Source organism: Macaca mulatta, chromosome 7 (assembly GCF_049350105.2).
Source record: "Macaca mulatta isolate MMU2019108-1 chromosome 7, T2T-MMU8v2.0, whole genome shotgun sequence".
Taxonomy (NCBI): Eukaryota; Metazoa; Chordata; class Mammalia; order Primates; family Cercopithecidae; genus Macaca; species Macaca mulatta.
This window is the reverse complement of record NC_133412.1, coordinates 30,206,566-30,218,227: the sequence shown is the minus strand read 5'-3', so window position 1 is coordinate 30,218,227 and position 11,662 is coordinate 30,206,566.

Genomic DNA, 11,662 nt, shown 5'->3' with positions numbered 1-11,662 from the left:
AATTCAGCAGCACATCAAAAAGCTTATCCACCATGATCAAGTTGGTTTCATCCCTGGGATGCAAGGCTGGTTCAACATATGCAAATCAATAAACATAATCCAGCATATAAACAGAACCAAAGACAAAAACCACATGATTATCTCAATACATGCAGAAAAGGCCTTTGACAAAATTCAACAGCCATTCATGCTAAAAACTCTCAATAAATCCAGTATTGATGGAACGTATCTCAAAATAATAAGAGCTATTTATGACAAACCCACAGCCAATATCATACTGAATGGGCAAAAACTGGAAACATTCCCTTTGAAAACTGGCACAAGACAGGGATGCCCTCTCTCACCATTCCTATTCAACATAGTGTTGGAAGTTCTGGCCAGGAAAATCAGGCAAGAGAAACAAATAAAGGGTATTCAATTAGGAAAAGAGGAAGTCAAATTGTCCCTGTTTGCAGATGACATGATTGTATATTTAGAAAACCCCATTGTCTCGGCCCAAAATCTCCTTAAGCTGATAAGCAACCTCAGCAAAGTCTCAGGATACAAAATCAATGTGCAAAAGTCACTATCATTCTTATACACCAATAACAGACAGACAGCAAAATCATGAGTGAACTCCCATTCACAATTGCTTCAAAGAGAATAAAATACCTAGGAATCCAACTTAAAAGGGATGTGAAGGACCTCTTCAAGGAGAACTACAAACCACTGCTCAATGAAATAAAAGAGGATGCAAACAAATGGAAGAACATTCCATGCTCATGGATAGGAAGAATCAATATTGTGAAAATGGCCATACTGCCCAAGGTAATTTATAGATTCAATGACATCCCCATCAAGCTACCAATGACTTTCTTCACAGAATTGGAAAAAACTACTTTAAGGTTCATATGGAATGAAAAAAGAAGCCTGCATTGCCAAGACAGTCCTAAGCCAAAAGAGCAAAGCTGGAGGCATCACACTACCTGACTTTAAACTATACTACAAGGCTACAGTAGCCAAAACAGTATGGTAATGATACCAAACCAGAGATACAGACCAATGGAACAGAACAGAGCCCGCAGAAATAATACCACACATCTATAACTATTTGATCTTTGACAAATGTGACAAAAACAAGAAATGGGAAAAGGATTCCCAATTTACTAAATGGTGCTGGGAAAACTGGTTAGCCATAAGTAGAAAGCTGAAACTGGATCCCTTCCTTACACCTTATATAAAAATTAATTCAAGATGGATTAGGGACTTAAACGTTAGACCTAAAACCATAAAAACCCTAGAAGAAAATCTAGGCAATACCATTCAGGACATAGGCATGGGCAAGAACTTCATGTCTAAAACACCAAAAGCAATGACAACAAAAGCCAAAATTGACAAATGGGATCTAATTAAACGAAAGAGCTTCTGCACAGCAAAAGAAACTACCATCAGAGTGAACAGGTAACCTACAGAATGGGAGAAAATTTTTGCAATCTACTTATCTGACAAAGGGCTAATATCCAGAACCTACATAGAACTCAAACAAATTTACAAGAAAAAAACAACCCCATGAAAAAGTGGGCAAAGGATATGAACAGACACTTCTCAAAAGAAGACATTTATGCAGCCAACAAACACATCAAAAAATGCTCATCATCACTAGCCATCAGAGAAATGCAAATCAAAACCACAATGAGATACCATCTCACACCAGTTAGAATGGTAATCATTAAAAAGTCAGGAAACAACAGGTGCTGGAAAGGATTTGGAGAAATAGGAACACTTTTACACTGTTGGTGGGACTGTAAACTAGTTCAGCCATTGTGGAAGACAGTGTGGCGATTCCTCAAGAATCTAGAACTAGAAATACCATTTGACCCAGCCATCCCATTACTGGGTATATTCCCAAAGAATTATAAATCATGCTGCTATAAAGACACATGCACACATGTGTTTATTGCGGCACTATTCACAATAGCAAAGACTTGGAACCAACCCAAATGTCCATCAATGACAGACTGGATAAAGAAAATGTGGCACATATACACTATGGAATACTATGCAACCATAAAAAAAGGATGAGTTCATGTCCTTCATAGGGACATAGATGAAGCTGGAAACCATCATTCTCAGCAAACTGTCACAAGAACAGAAAACCAAACACCGCATGTTCTCACTCATAGGTGGGAACTGAACAATGAGAACACTTGGACACAGGAAGGGGACACATCACACCCTGGTGCCTGTCGTGGGGTGGGGGGAGGGAGGAGGCATAGTATTAGGAGATATACCTAATTTAAATAACAAGTTAATGGGTGCAGCACACCAACATGGCACGTGTATACATATGTAACAAACTTGCATGTAGTGTACATGTACCCTAGAACTTAAAGTATAATAAAAAATATAAATAAATTTAGAAAAAGTATTGGGACACAAAGTAACTTTTGGAGATGACAGATATGTTTACTACCTTGGTTATGGTGATGATAGCCCAGGTATATGCACATGTTCAAATTCATAAAATTGTATACATTAAATATATCCAGTTTTGTATATCAATTAAAATCTCAATAAAGCTACAAAAGAAAAGATGGTGTTTTCTGCCTATTCAACCTGTAAGGCTTTTTAATAATTACACTCAATATCAATGATGATACAGCAAAATAAATATTTTTATACAATGTTACTGAAAAACTAATGTTGCCTTTCTGAGAGGGTGATTTAGTAATCTATGAGTATTCATATTTTTATATCATAATATCCCTACTAATTTATTCTAAGGAAATAATTGGAGATTTGCATAAATATTTATTTATAGCAATGTTTGTTTACTATAGTGTTCTTTATCCTTAAAACACCCTAAATAGAAACACTGTTATTTATATTGGAAACACCTAAAGTTAACAATAAAGGAAGGCTAAGCAAATGGTGAGAGTCATACTGTGCAATCACTGAATATATTTAATTATGACAGACTGTACTTTGCAAAAATGACTGCAGCAACATTTCTGGCCCATGTGCCCTTCCAAAGCCTTGCCATTTCCCATTTGTAGCAGGCTAAGTAATAGGTCACATTTGGAGAGACATTTGAAGATGCAAGGCTGCTGGCCTTAAAGATGGAGGACGGGGCCACAAACCAAGGACTGAGGGCAGCCTCTAGAAGCTGGAAAAGCAAGGAAATGGATTCCTCTCTCGAGCCTCCAGAGGAGGCAGCCCTGCCAACACCTTGATTTGGCCCAGTAAAACCCATTTCAGATTTCTGACCTTCAAAACTGTAAGATAATAAATCCCTGTTGCTTTAAATTTGTAGTACTATGTTAAATCAGTGATAGGAAACTAACACAGTACTTGAGAGGTCCATGTCTCAAAGGGAAGCATATGTGTCTCCTTGAAACTGCGTGGGCTTTTGAGACTGCCTTGGTGAACAGCATGTGGTAAGGAAATGCTATGTGACTTCCCAAGACAAGGTCACCACATAAAAGGTGAGTTGGCATCACCCTGGCCTTTCTTTACAGATATGCACTTTTGGACCTGGGCTGTCATGTAAGGAACATGGCCATCCCGAAGCCATCATGCAGGAGAGAGCACATCACAGAAAGAAATGGTCAAAAACTTAGGTGTTCCAACCTTCTGCTGTTTACGTTTTTCCAGCCTAGACAGCAGACCTGTGAGTAAGCAACCTTCGGACAACTAGCCCAAGCTACCACCTGACTGCAACTGCATGAAAGGTTCTGAGCAAGAACTACTTAGCGGAGCCTAGTTAACTTCCAGAACCATGACAGACAATAAAAACATGATTCTGTTGTTCTATGCCATTAGGTTTTGGGGCGATTTATTGAGTATCAATAGGTAACCAATACATTAATGATAAAGAGAAATGCTCAGAATATAATACCAAGCTCAAAAGTACAGAAAACCAGATACTATATGTTCTCACTTATAAGTGGAGCTAAATGAGAACACATTAACACATAGAGGGGAACAACAGACACTGAGGCCTGTCAGAGGGTGGAGGATGGGAGGAGGCAGACGATCAGGAAAAATAACTAAGGAGTACTAGGCTCAATACATGGGTGATGAAATAATGTGTACAACAAACCCCCCATGACACATGTTTACCTATGTAACAACCCTGTACATGTATCCTTGAACTTAAAATAAAAGTTAAAAAAAAAACAAAATTTTTAAGTAGGCTACATGCTAAAGTAAGTGTGTGTGTGTGTGTGTGTGTGTGTGTGTGTGTGTGTATACAGAAAAAAAAACTTGGAGTTACCACTATGCATTTAGTGGTTATCTGTTTGTCCTGAGTGAAGACATTAATATCTTTATAGTTTTCTATATGTCCAAACAAATACTTGTCTATACAGTAAACAAGCATTACTTTGGTAACCAGGGAAAAATAATTTTAAGCTCTTTAAATACTATTACTTCTAAATCTATCACAAATGTAGAAAACATGTGAGCACATCCTGTGTGTGAACACATGTATGTGCATCTCCAAGATAAAATCAAGAGGGGAAGGGGCTACCTGATTAATCTGAGCAAGAACATGAACCTTTAAACCCTGCTTTTATTCTTCCTTTTCCTACAGAGGAGATGGCAGCAAATACCTTCTAATGTGAAGTCCAATTCCTAATCCTTTTAGCCACTCCCAATTCAACTATAATTGACGGATGCAACTAGGCTTGGATTCTGTTCTGTGACACAGATAACAGATTATCTGTAGCTTCTCCAGGACAGAGGAATATCAGCCACTCCCTTTAGAATTACCCCCTTTCTCTGTGCATAGTGCCTTAAAAGCACCCCGTTTTTGCTGTCCCTGATTCTAAGCATCTAGGAAAGATGAGTCCTTGGAGAAGGGTCGGGGGTGAGATGAGAGAATGGAAAGGAGGTGGAGATCCTTGGTCCTAGGATGCTACAGTGTCCCATTTAATTATCATGGAAACCCCGTGGGGCATAATTACCAATCCCCTTTTTACAAATGAGAGCATTTAGGCTCAGAAAGATGAAGCAATTTACTCAAGTCAAAGAGCTAGTAAGTGGCATAACTAAACTTCTAATACAAAGTTTCTTATCATGGTAAAACTACACCTCTTTTCCTTCACCTCAATTTCCTAGTACCTACTTCAGAGTTGTAGTGTGTGTTAAATTATTAAGTGTACACATGGAATCTTATCATTTCATATTAAGCAGAGCAATGTCTCCCACGTGAGGACCCTATAGTAGTGTTAGCTGTCATCTGAGTCGTTATGAATCAAGATCATACAGAGGGCACAGGTGGGCACTGGAGACTGTCAACAGTCCTCCCTGCAGAGATCCCGCACTCTGCACCCCACCATTTCAAGGTGGGGCACAACCTACCCAGTGCTGGTTGTTTCTCCATGAAAACTACAGCCGGGTCTGGCGCTCACAAAGCAGCAGCCTAGCGACCCACCCCAGACACTCATTCTCCTTGCTGTTTTTCAAAGAGCACAATAGCTCTCACACAGTCCAAGGACTATCATTAAAAGTCAGCCTCTCCGGAACGTGCCGATTCTGGTGGCGCTGACAAGTGATGGCGGGAGGAGGGGCTCCCCCACCCCAAACCCCGCGCACAAACTGGCTGTTTCTATAAAATAAATGAGGAAGGAAATGGTGTTGCGTTGGGATCTGCCTTCTAAATGCACTGAAAACTGAGGCTCCCGTCTTTTGGCATTTCCTAAAAGGCCTCTGGAGCTTTCCTTGCCAAGCCTGGATATTGAGAGTACTTTTAGCTGTTTAAGCCTTCCTCTTCTAACAGGGGTCAAAGGGCTGGAAAGATCTTCTCAAAAGGATAGAGAAGGAATCATTAAAAGGGAGGAGAAGGAAAGTGACAGAAGGTCAGCCTCCTTTTTCCTAATGGGTGCGTCCCTGAGGGGTCAGGCCCAGTGGCCGCCTGCTGCACAGGCACCTGGCTTCCGAAAACCTGCAGCAATTTGATTAACACTGCCCTGAGAGGGGAACCAGAGGAAGCTCAAAGGAGCAGCCCACGGAGGGTGTGGGGAAGAGAGTAAACACAATAGAAATCTGATTGTGATAAGTAAATTTCATTGATCGCATTAACATAAAACGATAGTGTTTCAGTAAACCAGAGAGAGCAAGCACTTGAAATCGTTGGGTTTTGAGTCTGTCATAAAGCTTATTTCCTTCACATATAAATTTGACCCAAAAATGTGACATTGCGTAGCAAGAAGCTTTGTATAAGGACTGGTTTGGGATTAAAATTCATCTTTGCATGCAACGCAAGCACACAAATAGTGAAGGTTTTCACTGATTTTTAGTCAACAAGCAATAAACTGCATTTGCACCCACACACCTATTCCTAACACCCCATCTGGTAACATTTCCACGTTTCAAGGAAAGAAATCAATAGCAATAATCCGTGAGGGACTCACAGGGTGTCTATTTTTTTTTATTACACTGCCATTTGAAAAAAATGTTCACCTATCTACTTAAAGCAAAATATTGTTATTTTTGTATGTTCACATGGAAATCTCGACATTATTACTGGGGAAAAAGAATTAGAGGGGAAAGGGAGACGAGTCCATTAAAACAAATGTGAGAAAATATGTTCAAAACACACGTTTTTAACAATACAGGTTGTATTTGGACAACTCAAGCAATCATCAATGCATAAGCTGAAAATCCCCAATCAACCCACATATTGAAAATTATATTTTGACTCTGTTTCTATGGAAAGAACAGCTAAGATGCATGTTGATGTCACTTCTCAGAGGGAAAAGCCATCCTGCTTTCAACTTGCAGTGCAGGGAGAAGACACCATCCCCAAACCCTGAAATTTAGAACTATGTCATCGCTGATTTTCTGTGCAAGAAGGAAATATGATTCTTTGTTACTGCTCTTATTTATTGCAGACCTTGTCTGGAATCTGGTATTGAAGCCGCGCTTGATGAGTTGCCGCCTTGAACTCTCCCACTGATCAATGCCGGCGCTGCTGCTGCATGAAAGAATAGCTTTCCCGAGGAGCCACTATCACCGGAAACCAGCTACCCAACATGCTTTTTGAAAAATGGGCCAGAGCCTTGTATGCTTAAGCTTCGAAACATGTTCCCACCCCCACCGCCAAAAAATGGCAAATGGTAACTGACCATCTGAAAATTGGAATGTTACAAGATCAAGAGGTAAGGTCGAAAGCAGAAATCCTCCTTTCTGTGAAATGATCAGACACCATGGGATGAAAACATGCGGGAAAAAGGAAAGCTAATATGAAGTGAGAGGACAGGAATCATATTTCTTCTCAGCAGGGTGACAAAAAGTTGCCTTTCCTTTTCTGTGCAAATAAACTTTAGGAATTGTGGCAGCAGGTTGGTCTCCCATAAAATAGGTTTTATCTGTTGTGGTGACAATCCAAGGCAGGGAGGGGTTAGAGGCAGGGTAATTGCCATGGTTTCCATTATTTTTATCAATATTTTTGTTGTTTTGTGGAGAGATTGCAGGAGAAGTCTTGACACATGCTATTAGGAATGGGGCTAAGAGAAAGGGTTTAATCCAATTCTTGGGCAGTTCATGTGGAAAGTATGTGTCACTGGAGTAAGCTGGGACAAAATCCTCAAATAGACCCAAGTTGGTCTCTGTAAAAACCCCAGGCTGTCCACAGCCTCTACGCTTTAGGGGCTTCCTGAGTGGGATGCCCGCGATGAAAACATCCACCAGGAAGAAAGTGGCTTTTGAAAAAGAAGTACAATAAGCCATCCACAGCTGTTGAAAGCCAGTGCTTTCTGGAGGGCCACAACCAACCACCAAAACCTATGAGCAATCGGACCCACAAACCATGAAACTCCATCTATCTTAAGAAATGAAACAAGAATAAGATCTGAGCTTCACTAAGGTTAACCCAACTACCTTCACCAACTATCCATCTTTCTGGGCTTTTCCCAGGCAATAAGTACTTTAAACAATTAGTAATCCTGGCTGGGCATGGTGGCTCACATCCACAGTTCCAGCACTTTGGGAGGCCAAGACAGGAGGGTAGCTTGAGCCCAGGAGTTCAAGATCAGCCTGGGCAACATAGGGAGACTCCCATCTCTACAAACAAAATTAAAAATTAGCCAGGCGTGGTGGCATCCACCTGTAGTCCTAGCTACTAGGAAGGCTGAGGCGAGAGGATCTTTTGAGCCTGGAAGGTCTAGTCTGCAGTGAGCTATGATTGTGCTACTGCACTGCAGCCTAAGTGATTGAACAAGACCTTATTTCTAAAAAACAATTAAATAATAAGTAGACAAAAATAAAAAATATTACTAATCCCATTGTGAGCCGCTTCCATGCCTTACATGTTTTGTCTCCCTCCTCCAGACACTCCTGATACTTGCTGTGTCCTATGATCATGATTTGTGAGTATGCTGCTCCTTCCTCTCTAGAATTCCAGCTGCTCCATCTATATCTTTTCCCTCTTTGTATCTGCTGTGGCTCCCAGCTCTGAGCTTCATATAGAGTAGACACTCAAATGTTTGTTGAATGACTGATTGAATGAATGAATATAAAAGGCCTCATTCTTAAGTATTATTATCAAAAAGTCACAGCACTATAAAGACACATGCACATGTATGTTTATTACAGCACTATTTACAATAGCAAAGACTTGGAACCAACCAAAATGTCCATCAGTGATAGATCAGATAAAGAAAATGTGGTACATATACACCACAGACTACTATGCAGCCATGAAAAGGAATGAGATCATGTCCTTTGCAGGAACATGAATGAAGCTGGAAGCCATCATTCTCAGCAAAGTAACACAGGAACAGAAAACCAAATACCACATGTTCTCACTCATAAGTGGGAGATGAACATTGAGAACACATGGACACAGAAAGGGGAACTACACCACCAGAGCCTGTTGGGGGTGGGGATTGAGGGGAAGGAACTTAGAGGATGGGTCAACACATGAAGCAAATCACCATGCACATATATACCTATGTAACAAACCTGCACGTTCAGAACATGTATCCTGGTTTTTTTTTTTTTTTTTTAAGAAGAAGAAATAAAATAAGAAAAAAATAGTCACAGCAGAAAAAAATTTCCTCCAGTTCCCATTCCTGTTCCAGACTTCCTGGCCCATCTCTAGTCCCCTAGACACACACACTCAGGCAGGCAGCACCCAGCAAAAGGCGCTTTGGATTTCTGTCCCTATTCACTAAAACCAGCCAGAAGCTTCTTGCTCCTCCACTCTGCCTGGCTCTTCCTCAAGCTCTGCTTTTCTGAACTTGGAAGAATATTGCCACAGCCGCCATGGCTACTAGACCCAAGAGAGAATGGATGGTTACATTGTGTGGCTCCATGCTTGCCCTGAGCACAATTTTGTACTTACCTTCCAGCTCCCCCTACATCTAGCTGCCACCTCGCGCCTCCCCTGGAATTACATTCCCCCTAGATGCAGTTCAGGCAGCAGCCCCCTTGACTGATGCTTCCCAGGTCAGATCTGGTCCTACGCAGCATACAGTGCCTACTACAACCAAAGCCTTCATTTATACCCACAGGCTCAATCCTAGTCAGCAATCCCAGTCCCCAGCCACACCACCCACCCTGGACCATTGAAGCTCAAAGCCAGTGTCAGAGAGAACTGCTATATATACCCCAATTCTTACTCCAAGGCTGGGAAGGCAGGTGCTCTGGGAGCAAAGGTAGGGAGTCATAAGTTACAAGAAGATCACGTCCCATTTTTCTTGCAAAGTCACCATAATCAGCATTTGCTGAAGTGGTAAGACTTGGCACCTGCCCATATGGTACCCAGAACTGAAGAGAATGCATCCATGATGCAATCCCTGACTCCAATGACTTCAATGCATAACACCTGTGCATAGTTTGTTCTTGTGTTTGCAAAATTCCATCAGGCACATTTCCACACTTAATCCAAAGCCCCAAGGGACAGGTAGGGCAGCTCTAGTTGTAGTCCCATGTTACCCCTGAGAATATGAGGTACTTCCCAAAGAGCACCATACATTACACACGCATATTTTCATATGCACATGCTTAGACTGAAACCAACATATATGTACCAAAAGTAGAATACCTCAATAAATACTGTTGAATGAACGAACTTATTTGATGTGTTCTCAGGTTCAGACTGAGGCAGTCGGCCCATTTCATGCTAAGCCATTGAAACCTCAGAGCAAGTAATCAAGGACTGCTGCTCCCTCCATGCCAGGAATTCTCAGCAACAGGGGCAATTTTGCCCCTCACCCCCACCCCCAGGGGTATTTGACAGTGTCTAGAGAGGCATTTTTGGTTGTCACAACCATGGGAAATGCTACTGGTATCTAGTGGGTCGAGGCCAGAGATGCTGCTAAACATCCCACAATGCACAGGACAGTCCCTCACACCCACCACAAAGAATCATCCTGCCCCAAATGGCAGTCATGTTGAGGTAGAGAAGCCCTGCTCTATACTCTGCATTTGAGCAACCACCTCTAATGAACCTCAGTTCACTAGACGTCCTCACCAATGCACAAAAGAAGGCTCCAGGCCATCCTTAGAAAGTATTCTGAAATCTTTCAATGGTATCTCTTTACCCCCAGGTTATGTTGTCTTTATCCTCTCTCCCATCTTCGGAGACAGAAAAGGTGGCACACACTAGTCCCTTTCCTTTCCAAAAAAAAGTAGCCAAACGACTATGCAGAGGATCTTCAATGCTTGATCCATGGAATAGAGGAAAGCCTCAAAAAAGTTTCCTGGGAAAGAAGAGTGGCAGCCCAGGGTCTTCCTGGAAAGGTAAATGCACTCCCTCCCTCTCATGAACTTCCCTGGCCCTGCAAAAAAAGCATTCTGGTTCCTGCCAGATCTACTTTCTAAACGTTGGAAGGCAAAGTCAATTCATAAAGAATAGAAGATACTGTGATTGAGGCCCTTCCCTATCAATGCATAAATGTGAATCCATTCGTGAAGACACAGAGTGATTCTCACTTCATCCTTCCACCCTCATGACCATAGCACACTCTTCTGGAAAGCAATTGCTCACATCCTCATACCTTCTCCTGACCACCCTCTATAAGCCCCAGCTTCCATGAGCAAGGTGCCTATGGGCCCAACCCAGGGAGAGTTCAAGCAAATAGACAAATGATATCCTGGACAAGAGGGAGAGCAACACGAAAAAATAAGCCAAAATTTTTTTAATTGACAGATAATAATTGTACATATTCATGGGGTACATAGTGATATTTTAATGCAGATAATGTATGGTGATCAGTTCAAGGTAATTAGCATATCCATCATCTCAGACATCAGTCATTTCTTTGTGTTGGGAATATTCAATATCCTCCTTCTAGCTATTTGAAGATATGTAATATACCATTGTTAACTATAGTCATCCTTCTGTGGCATGGAACACTAGAACTTTTCCTATCTAGCTGTAATTTTGTATCCTTTAGCAAATCTCTCCCAAACCTCCCTCCTCCCTACCCTTCCCAGCCTCTCATAGCCTCTGTTGTACTTTTTACTTCCATGAGATCAATATTTTTAGTTTTCACATATGAGTGAAAATGTGGTGCTTAACTGTCTGTTCCTGGCTTATTTCACTTAGCATAATGTCCTCTAGCTCCATCCATGTTGCCACAGATGGCAGGATTTTATACTTTTTATGGCTGAATAGTATTCCATGACGTATATATGCCAAATTTTCGTTTATTCATTCATCTGTTGTTGAACA